Here is an 11841-nt window from a genome sequence, read left to right on the forward strand (position 1 = left end):
GTGATCTTTCTCTCTCTCTGCCACGACCAGCTGAGTGCAAGTACGTACGCGTTATTGTTCACCTTCGGACATAGATAACAATTGTATGTATTTTAGTTTTAGGTTAGATTATAAGTTAGTAATAAGTACATAGATATATATATATATAGTAGGGTTTATACAAAAACCGACATTTTAAAAAATCGGTTTTCGAATAGTAATTTTTCCGGAAAACCGGTTTTAACCGGTTTCGAATTTTTATAAAAAATGTTTATGCTCGAATATTCTGTAATTTGAACAAAAAATTTTAACAGAAGAGTGATTAAAAGCAGTTTTTGACTGAAATTATTTTCTGTTCAATTTTATTGATAGGAAAATTTTTTTATGCAATTTAGTAGAACAAAGAAATAATAGTTGACCAGGATTATTGTTTATGCATAATTTTCACAAATAAGGATGTAAATATTTTTATAATATTGAGACGAGTTATTCAGCAAAGGGTTCGAATAAATAAAAACAATATATTTTCATAATAACCATATTATTTTTTTTAAAAAAACAATGTTATTAGATACAGATGGATGCTTATTAAAAACAATTAGAAAATATATAACTGTGTATTATATAATGTAAATTATAATCAAAGCCGAAAGACCAGCGTAAATAAAGTTTATGCATACACACTTATTAAAATCAATTTTAGTTTTAAAGACAATTAAGCAAAGGACCGAGTATTTTCTATTCCGGGCAATTTTAATACAAATTTAAATATTCTATTTATTTTTTTGTTTAATGAAATATGATTTCAGAAAACAGAGGACGTCTATCGATTTGCTATTTAACCGTGTCCTTAGTTTATTCACAAAATTCCCCGAAATAGAAAATACCCTCTGACTTGCAACCGAAGTGTTATTCATACATTGAAAACCGATATTTTCTACTAAAAAACCGGTTTTCGAATTTCATAATTTTCTCCAAAAAACCGACAAACCCTAAAATTTAGGGATAGGATATGGAAGATATATAATAAGAATAAGATAGGATAGGGCCTTTGTTAGTTAAGATTGTTCTTTTAAATTTACAATTAGTTTAAGTAAATCTGTGTCTGAATAAACATTAAAACACATGTTTCTTGTTGTAGATATGTGAGTCAAAATAATATTAATTAACCTTGCAATTTATTATTAAATACATTACAATTGTATCCATTAACTACTCTTTAGTTTTATGATCCATTCTTCATAATATTCTTTATATTAGATCTTATGTTATATATTGTACATATTATTATATAGAGTATAACATTATGTTTATTTTTTTTTTATATTTATATTATATTTTTATATTTATTTTTAATCAAATTCACTCCACGCTGATTACGAATTCATTATCTTATTATTAATAATTTATTCATAATAAATTCATATCATTATTATTCACTTCAAAAGTTCTTTCAATTTTTTAATTTACTCTATTTTCATTTAAGCATTTGTATTTAGTTGTATTTTCTTAATTCGATTATTGTCGATGTTTTATCACCAGAAATTAATTCATATCGTAGCAGCATCCACAGCGCTGCTGGAAAATTCTCCCAAAAGAGGAAATGACTAATTAAAATTTCATTTATTTTTATAATTTCTGTATGTTATTTTGGCACCATGTTGTCAATGAGTTTGTTGGACCATATTGGAAGTAATTCTCTTAATAAATAATTAATTTTTTTCAGGAAAAGAGAGAAGGACTGTGGATCGTGGATTAAATCATTGCATATCATCTAAAACGAAAAAGGAAAACTTTCTTACAAACACTTTCCCTGTTGCATACTACATCACCAACTATTTATTTTTCTTAGTTATCACTTTTCCTATGGAGGGGCGATATGAATATTTGACGATCTTCGCCATATACTCACCAACCCAACACGTCCAATACTAATTGTTGACACATTGAGTAAAACCTAAAACCAGCTGTTTTTTAAAAATGTAATTTACCCTTAATTATCCATGACACTAATTCTATCTTATTAAAAGTTGTTGTTAAAAGTTATGTCGTAATTAGAGGATCAATATGAATCCCAACAAATCTCCTTCGTCGTAAACCTCCTGACTGCCCTACAGTATACTTCAATAATGTTACTCTTACCCCTGTAGAACAGATCCGCCACCTCTTACCCCTGTAGAACAGATCCGCCACCTTGGCCTACATCTGGACAAATAACTAACCTGGAATCCTCACACCAGACTGAAAAGACAGGAAACTGCACGTCGATTTCGACTATTACAGCACTTACTAGACAAACGGTCTAAACTTCCAACTCATTACAAAAGACTGATCTACATGACTATTATAAGGCCTATCTGGACACACGGAGTTGAGCTTTGAGGTTCCACTAAGCCATCGCATTCCTCTCGAATCCAATCCTTACAATCCTAAATCCTTCGTAAAATCCTCAATGCTCCTTACTTTATCACAAATAAATCATCCATAAAGAACTTTATGTTCTATATGTAACCGATCTAGCCCTAACCACCGAAACCCTCTAGTTTGTTACTTTTTCTTATATTCCTGACAATCATCCGAGATGCCTGAAAAGAAAATGGCCTCGAGTACGTCTAGTGTAGAAATATGATTAGAATGCTACCAAATTGTAATTTCTCTACATGCCTGTATCACTCCATATTATATCAAATTTACTTGATGTGTTTTTATGTAAATACAGTTGTGAATAGCAATAAATAAATTTTAAAAATCGAACTATGTGAATTAAGGATCGATTTATAATCCCTCGATTTCATAACGATCGAGTTGCCAACCGCAGGTGAGGTAGTGATCTAAACCTGTTGCACAACGCGATGAATCATCCTCTACTGCTCAGGGAATCGCAGCCAACTTCCCGAAGTAAACACTGTGGGGAAATTATTACTTTACTAAGGATTTCCCATGAATATTCAAATATACTTTCTCTATAAAACATGTTTATTCCTTATAGATAGGGATTTGATATGCAGATAAAAGAAAAATGAGAAATTATTTAGTTTTTATGTAGTGATTATGATGACATGACCCACACTACCTATTTCTTTTCCTGAAAAAAACTTTATTTGTTTATTTAGAAAAGTACATCCTATATGGTCTAACCAGATGAAAAAATTAATCTGGTTTACAATTAACATTACCTAAATAAGATACAAAAATAATAAACATAAACTACAAAGTACTTGCAAGAAAATATGAATTAATTTCTAGCGATAAAACTAATAATTCAATTCACAACATACAACTAAATACAATATACTAAAATGAAAATAAAAAAAATAATTCAAAGAATTCATAAAGTGAATAATAATTAATAAATTAACAATAATGGACTAATGAATTCCTAATAAGTATGGAGTGAATTTTATTTAAAATAATAATAAAATATGAAAAAATAATATAATATAACATTTTACTGCATATAGTAACATATATAATATGTAAAACGGCATCTAATTTTTTTTTTTTGCTTTTATTACATAATTTTGTCAAAGGTTTTAATTACAAGGATTTGTGTTCTGTAATATTTGTCTCAGCTCTTCGAATTGAATGTTTTTCTCACATTAGCTTCAACTATGAAATATTTTTGACATTTGGTAAATACGAAGTATTCATTTTAAAACTGTGAAAAATTGGGAATGAAATATTCAATTTAATTATAAAAAATGTTTTTATATCTTCTCTTTACTTTGATTCGTCAAGTATTGTGCTTCAAGTATCTCGTTTTCTTTCATACAATCATTTATTTAAGTGAGAGAAGTAGCTCACGCAATAAGATATTGGTCTCTTATAGTACAAGAGCCCAAAAGGAGAAAAAAGTAAGTTATTTCACCCAAATTTTTAACTGCTTTAATAAAAACTATGTATAGTTACTATTACAAATGGATGAGTCTGCCATGCATAGTTAGCGAGAAAACAAAACAGCAACTGCTTCAAAACGTTAAAACAAATTAATTTTTCATTCGGAGCTCTTTATCTTTAAAACTACTAACAACACTGAAAATTTTATAAAACATCATTTATAATAGAGTAAATTTGCTCAAATATGAACCCTAATAGAAATATTTACGTTCAATAGTTTTCTAGATATACTTTTTTGAAAAGAAAATTTCATTAAAAATATACTGAAAAAATAGAAGTTAGTGAATTTATTTCATGAAATCTATATGTGAGGAACCATGAAACGTACAAATGTCTATTAGCACCCAAATTAAAGCTATTTTAATTTTATATATGTTAGTTCATGACGTTTATACTCGTAGGAGTACAATTTTCCATGATATTTGTATATGAATATGAATTTTTCGTCAGAACAACTAGAAATCAATTTATTTTAGCAGTTGTCATGAAAACTACGACTCCCACAAAGTCAATGTCATCGAGTCAACTATTATCGTGCATTCGATTAGTTCTAATATAACTGCTGGCAGACATCTCTACGTCAAGTTGTTCCTTAGATATAGATTTTCATATATCAAACTCTGAACATATAGAAAACAACATTTTGTGAATTAATTTTGTCAAATATCAAAAAAACTACTACTGCTACGAAAATAAGCATTATAAACTACTAATATAACATTAAACTAGCTTTAATTTGAGTGCTAATAGACATCTGTACGTCTAATAGTTTTCGAGACATAGTTTTCTCAAAATTAATTCACGAACTACTGATTTTTCAGTGCATTTTTTTTTTTTTTTTTTTTATGAAGTGTTGCTTTTTAAAAAGCTATATCTCGGGAACTATTGAACCTAAATAGCTCTTTTAGGGCTCATATTTTAGCAAATATATTCTACTTTAAATGAGGCTCTATTAGATTTTTTAGTGTTGTAAAGATAATGAGCTCTGAATTAAAAATTAAATTTATATATAAGAAGATGGTTCAGGGTTGTGGTCAAAAGTGAAACTATTTATTTTCCAACGTTTCGCCCCACTTTGCAGGGCTTCATCAGGGCTAAAAAGATACAAAATGATACAATGAAGAATAAAAATACAAAGATAAGATACAATGATAAGAATAAAAATACAAAGATAAGATACAATGATAAGAATAAAAATACAAAGATAAGATACAATGATAAGAATAAAAACAAGTAACAATGGCAAGAGTAAAAATTTCTTAATAAAAATACGTAAAATGTAAAGCTTAAAAAAGTACAGGAGATGCATTTTACGTATTTTTATTATGAAATTTTTACTCTTGCCATTGTTACTTGTTTTTATTCTTATCATTGTATTTTATTCTTATCATAGATTCTTATCTTTGTATTTTTATTCTTATCATTGTATCTTATCTTTGTATTATTATTCTTATCATTGTATTTTTATTCTTATCATTGTATCTTATCTTTGTATTTTTATTCTTATCATTGTATCTTATCTTTGTATTTTTATTCTTATCATTGTATCTTATCTTTGTATTTTTATTCTTATCCTTGTATCTTATCTTTGTATTTTTATTCTTATCATTGTATCTTAGCTTTGTATTTTTATTCTTATCATTGTATCTTAGCTTTGTATTTTTATTCTTATCATTGTATCATTTTATATCTTTTTAGCCCTGATGAAGCCCTGCAAAGTGGGGCGAAACGTCGGAAAATAAATAGTTGTAAACTATTTTTGTTTCACTTTTGACCGCAACCCTGACCATCTTCTTAGATATCAATTTTTACGGTCAACTATATATACATATATGAAAAATTAAATTTTTTTTAACATTTTGAAACAGTTAATGATACGTAATGATTCCTGAAATATAGTTTTCCTCAAATTAATTTTTTAAACAATGTTTCATCTGATTCTTTTTTCTATAATAGACGTAGCTTCTTCTAGCAATAATCTCCGTTATTGTCATTATTATTCATGCAAAAAACAAAAACCCAATTTGTCTAAAAATGTTTTCCATTCTCAACCTTTGATATCATGTAACTATGATTTAAATTCATTCTAAATAAATCTAAAAACAACACAGAGAGGTGTCCTACAAGACTGGTAGTTGAGATCTCTTTAAAACGGTGTATATATTAATTTTTTTTTAAAGTACTATTTCGTATTGATGAATTTTTTTAATATGGAAGTATCACAGGTAAAGAACTTTATCCTATCATAATAATTAGAGTTTTCAATAGCTAATTTTTTACCCTAGGAAGTTTTTAATTAACGAGTCACGATTTGTATTCTTTCTTTTAACTAGCGAGGATGCCCTCTGCCTCAGAGTTGGGTAACTATGAAACTACTAGCTAAAAACGATATTTATTTATCAATGATTCATTCATGAATGAGGGTCGTATCCATGGAAACTTTAGCTAGTAGTTTCAAAAATAGCTAATTTTTGCCCGTCTCTGCTCTGCCCCCATTTTTTAAATTATACAACTGCTCATATTATTGTTGCTCAAATTATATAACTGTAATTTACACATATTCTGTAGTTCAGATTGTATTATTTTTTTTCTATATAGTGTAAGCAGGAAAAAAAAATTCACATTTTTATCCCCGAATTTGAATTAGTACTTTCTTTAAAATCACTTATGTGTAAAATAAAATATAATGTGATCGCTAAAAACTTTTATATCAAATAGAGAGAAATAAAGTATTGTTAAACAATGTAGGGTATTATACAGAATTGGTTTGATATTTATTTTTATTTTTTGTCTTTCTGTATTCTATAATTTTTTTTATCATTTGAATTACTATAATTTTCTCAAAAATAAATTTATATTAAATATTTTTCAAAGCGTTATAATGCTATATAAATTAAAATATTTTTAACTTATACAATTCTTGAGTATATTTGACGTCCAGAGCTTAAATTATCATTTTCAAAACCGAAGATTAACAATGTATTGTAGAGTGTTAAGTTAAGTTAAAATTTTTATTGTGTTGTATATATGTTGCTGTTTAAAACTATTTTATATTTTTGGTAGTTTTTTTTTTTTTTTGGAAATTAAATATTATTGCAGTTTTGAGAATGAGTAAATTTTAGATCGAAACGTCAAATATATTAAATAATTGTAAAAAATTAATAGTAGAGTATATTAGAAGGTTTAGGTTTAGAAGTGAAATAAGTCGAAAATTGAAGTAAGGATAATTGATGATAAATTTTTTTTAATGCTATATAACAGTAATTTTACTTCTTATAAGTAGGTGTTTATGACGTTAATAAATTTTGATTAAGATTTAAGTTAAAATATGTTTAATATCTTTGACTGGAAAACCTAAATATCATAAAATTCGAAAATCTGGACTTCATGTGTTTCACTTGGAAGCTGATGATACATTTTTTCTTGAAATATTATAATTGATATAGCAATTTATTTATGTTACAACCAAAATAATAAATATAATTTATCAATTATGTACGTAAGATGCAATCAATAAGACATAAGTCGTAAATATGATTCATAATACTCATCTGAGTAACCTAATCCGACAACAGTAAGAAGGAGAGGAAAGTACATGAACTGAACTCACCTGCAGTTAGTATCCATCCTCTCGAGATGTTCTGTTCGGCGAGTGCTGGGTCGGTCCAGAAGATCCGGAGGCTGAGTTAAGACACTACGGAACTGAGTGCGCAGTTGAGACTGAACGATGTGGGCTAATGTTGCCCCCACTTCGGTCGAGGTCGGACTTCTTCGGCAGTCTTCGACTTCTTCGGGAGACTTCAATGCCTAGTGTTGTCAATGGAGAAGACCTTCGATCGCGGATTAGGCAAAGATCAAAGAGTGAACTCTAAGTGACGCGTTTAATTGACAGGTCCAATAGGCAATGGTCAAGAAGTTAACTTGATAATTTCAAACGTTTGTAATAGTTTAATTTATTATTATAATCTATAAGAATAGTTATCACTAGATACCGTATTTTCGAGCAATTTCATCTATTGCTTCATAGTTCCGTATTACGCCAAACCTCGAATCATGAAAAATACATCCAAACAATCCTAATTTTATAAAAGGTAGATAGTCCGAGTGCAGTTAAAACAACGTTAATAATAATTAAACGATTTATTATGAGTTAACGTTTCGCCCCACATTGCAGAGCTTCATCAGGGCTAAAAATTATACAAACGTGTAAGATAATGCATCAAAGTAAGAAAATAGTTAAAATGATATAAAAAGTAAATTTGATGAAAGTTAGTGAATCCTGCATCTCCGTGACCTATAGATATCATTCGCCTAATTAAACCTCCATAATTCTCCTTTTACTCTATGTTCTGCATTTCAGAAGTAAAATTTCCTCCCATATCTTTTATATGTCTTTTTTATACTTATCTCATATTTTTCCCTTACATTAACATTTATTAATTTATAATTTAATATTTTATCTTTTATATTTTCCGTTCTTATCTCTTCCGACAGGTTATTTCAAGTGAATTACAACAGCGCTTATTCATCCCTATTCCCTCAGTCTGCTGGTGTACCTCAGGGTAGCATCCTTGGTTCTATCCTTTATACAGTTTTTCCAACTGACATCCCAACCCTTCCAAACACTATTCCTATCCACTTATGCCGATGACACATGTCTATTGTCAGTGTATAATGATCCTTCCATTTTATCCCAAACCCTCCAATCCCACATCACCACCCTTGAAGAATTTTGCCAAAACTAGAGGATTAAAATAAATTCTAGTAAATCCCACTAAATCACATTTACGCTTCGTCTTGCCCCACAGTATCCTTTTATAATACCCCACTAATTCCCGTTGAACAGATCCGTTACTTAGAACAACATCTGGACAAACGACGGACATGGAATCCTCATACAAGACTGAAAAGACAAGAAACTGCTCGTCGATTCCGAGTATTACAACATTGACTAGATAAACTGTCTAAACTTCCAATCCACTACAAAAGACTGATCTACATGACTATTATAAGGCCTATTTGGACATAAGGAGTTGAGCTATGGGTTCCACTAAACCATCTAATTCCACCCAAATCCAATCCTTACAGTCCAAAATCCTTAATGCTCCTTACTTTGTCACAAATCAAATCATCCATCAGGACCTCAATGTCCTATATGTTGCCGATCTGGCCAAAACCAGATACCAATCCTTCCAAAATAAACTTTCCACAAACTCGTTTCTAATCTGGCTTCTCCTACATTACCTAATAATCCTCCTAGATGTCTGAAAAGAAGATGGCCTCGAGATCTTCTCCTCTCAAAATGTTTTTGGAGTCCTATCAGTGACTAGATTCTCCACATTTTTGTGTAATAAATATTGTCACAAATAAAATCATCCACAAAGACCTTAATGTTCCTTATGTAACCGATCTAGCCCTAACCAGATATCAATCCTTCCATTATAAACTCCTTAACCACTCGAACCCATTAGTTTCTAACTTTGTTTCCTCTTTCATTCCGGACAATCCTCGATGCGTCTGAACAAAAGATGGCCTCGAGACCTTATATCGTAAAAATATTTTAAGAGTACTTCCAATGGGTAGTTTCTCTACATCCTGTACCATACCTTTTTGGTTACTTCAAATTTATTTGATGTATTTTATGCATAGTTGTAGATATCAATAAATAAAATTAAAAAAATTAGTTATAAAAGGGATTTAAAAATAACTGATTTGTCCAGGACCTGAAGTTAATACGTGCTATATTTACTGATTCAGCAAAATTCAAAAATTGTTCATATTTAACATTACATCACAGGACGTCAGTCACGGAAATCAAATGGTATCTGAGTGCAATCTAACTGCTTTGACCTTCAGTGCATCCTCATACCGAGTTTCAATTTTTACATTTTTAGAATATTTATTATATAAGTTCAAACTTATGCAAGATTAGCAATGCTATATCCTATCCTAAACAGAAATTCCAAACTAAAACCAGAAACAACTGTTCTTATATTTAAAACAATTCTCAGGCCACTGCTGATGTACGGCTGTGAAGTCTGGGGAGCGGCATCCTTCACGAAAAGGAAAAAACTACAATCTTTTCAAAATAAAGTCCTAAGAATCGCAGTTAAATGCTCCTTGGTTCATAAGAAATAGCCAATTGCATCGCGAATTACATATGGAGTCAATAGAGAATTACATCAAAAAACGGTTCATGAAGTTCCACTCCCAGTTGCCGACAGTTAAAGGAGCAGTGACCTACAACCTGGGAAACCCAACCTCAACCCGAAGACTGAAGCCCAGACTGCTGCAGGACATTCTGTTATAAATTTCATTAAATTTAAAATTAATTCATAGTCACACTACCTCTATTTTATTTATTATTATTACACATTTTATTTATTCATTATTTATTTATTTTTATTTTATTTTTTATTTACATTATTATTGCTTTTATTACATTATTATTATTACATTTATTATTACATCATTTTATTTTTTTTTTAACAGTTTCTTCTCTAGTCCCTTTTTCAAATTAACTTGTTTCTTTTTAGTATTAGAGAGCAATTGTTTGTTTTATTTAAGTGTACCAATATCATTATTTTTCGTTATTAATTTTACTTTCCTCTTTTATTAAGAAACATTATTCTTATCTATTTATTGTATTATGTTTTCTTCTTTTAATAATAACATTGTATATAGTTAGGGATGTATTTTGTACGAGACTATACCCCCCCCCACATAATCAACTGTTAAAAAAAAATGTATAATATAACGGTTATATCAAACATGTAAGGCCCACCAGGCCGATCTGGTATAAAAAAAAATATATATATGCCAATTACAAATAAATTTATAATCATAGAAGTTGATAAAAACAAAGTACTATCGATTTCTATGACGACTTGGAAAATCTTTATGAAACATAATAATGATTTTAGATCGTTATTTTCAATTATGAACCTAGAAACAGATAAAAATAATTCAAGAGCTCATTGCATAGACAAATAAATTGCAAACCGTCTAGATATAATAAAAATTACGTCACATAATAGTAATTTTAGGTCTAACCATAAAACTAAATATAAATTTCATCTTTTAACAAATAGATGTAGTGAATATAATAAACATGGAGGTAATTTACCAGTTATCAACATTATCATGCTAACTTTAGAAAGAATGTAACGATGAAGTTTAAGAAAATGAATAAAAAGAAAATTTAAGAAAATTACACTTATTTACGCAAGTTAAGTGTATTTTAAGAAGGTTAACAAAAATTGTATGTTATTTTAAATGTGGACGAAAATAGAGAATGGTTGTTATATCATATATAAAATTATACTTAAATAAAAAATAAGTAAGGTATCTATTTATTAGTATTTAATTTCGAATTATGGTTTTGGTGTTTGCAATGTTTAAATTTGTCTGTTGCAGTATGCCTGAAAATGTGGTGATGGTCACGAAATGTTGTCTAGAGATTAAGTGATATTTTTTTTTTAATAATAATAATTTTCCAAGTAAGCCACAATGGTTCCTATTCATCCCTCTATTGTCAGTCCGTTGGTGTTCCTCAAGGTAGTATCCTTGGTCCCATCCTCTACACCGTCTATACAGCTGACATTCCAACCAATCCTAACACTATCCTCACAACGTATGCCGATGACACATGTGTGCTCGCTGTTAATAATAACCCATTAATCGTATTCCAAAATCTCCAATCCCATATCACAGCCCTCGAAGATTGGCGTTGTAATTGCAGGATTAAGATAAATTCCAACAAATCCCATCAAATCACCTTTACCCTTCGTCGTAACCCTACTGACTGCCCTACAGTTTCATTTAACGATGTTACTCTTACCCCTGCCGAACAGATCCGCTACCTTGGACTAAAAGACTGATCTACATGACTGTAATAAGGCCAATCTGGACATATGGAGTTGAGCTTTGGGGCTCCACTAAACCTTCGAATTCCTCTCGTATTCA

At 29.4% G+C, this 11841-nt stretch overlaps 1 protein-coding gene across 2 annotated transcripts in view; it reads right to left on the bottom strand.

Annotated features, from left to right (window-relative positions):
- The window catches only part of LOC106692901 (uncharacterized), a gene marked incomplete in the record, with an annotated part of 226376 nt that extends 218756 nt beyond the window's left edge, over nucleotides 1–7620 (bottom strand). For both annotated transcript variants that reach the window (XM_067048739.1, XM_067048738.1), the window contains 1 exon segment: nucleotides 7487–7620.
- Nucleotides 7621–11841: the final 4221 nt, after the last annotated feature.

The sequence above is a fragment of the Halyomorpha halys genome, unplaced genomic scaffold (genome assembly GCF_000696795.3).
Source record: "Halyomorpha halys isolate HHAL.00 unplaced genomic scaffold, Hhal_1.1 Scaffold76.1, whole genome shotgun sequence".
Classification (NCBI taxonomy): domain Eukaryota; kingdom Metazoa; phylum Arthropoda; class Insecta; order Hemiptera; family Pentatomidae; genus Halyomorpha; species Halyomorpha halys.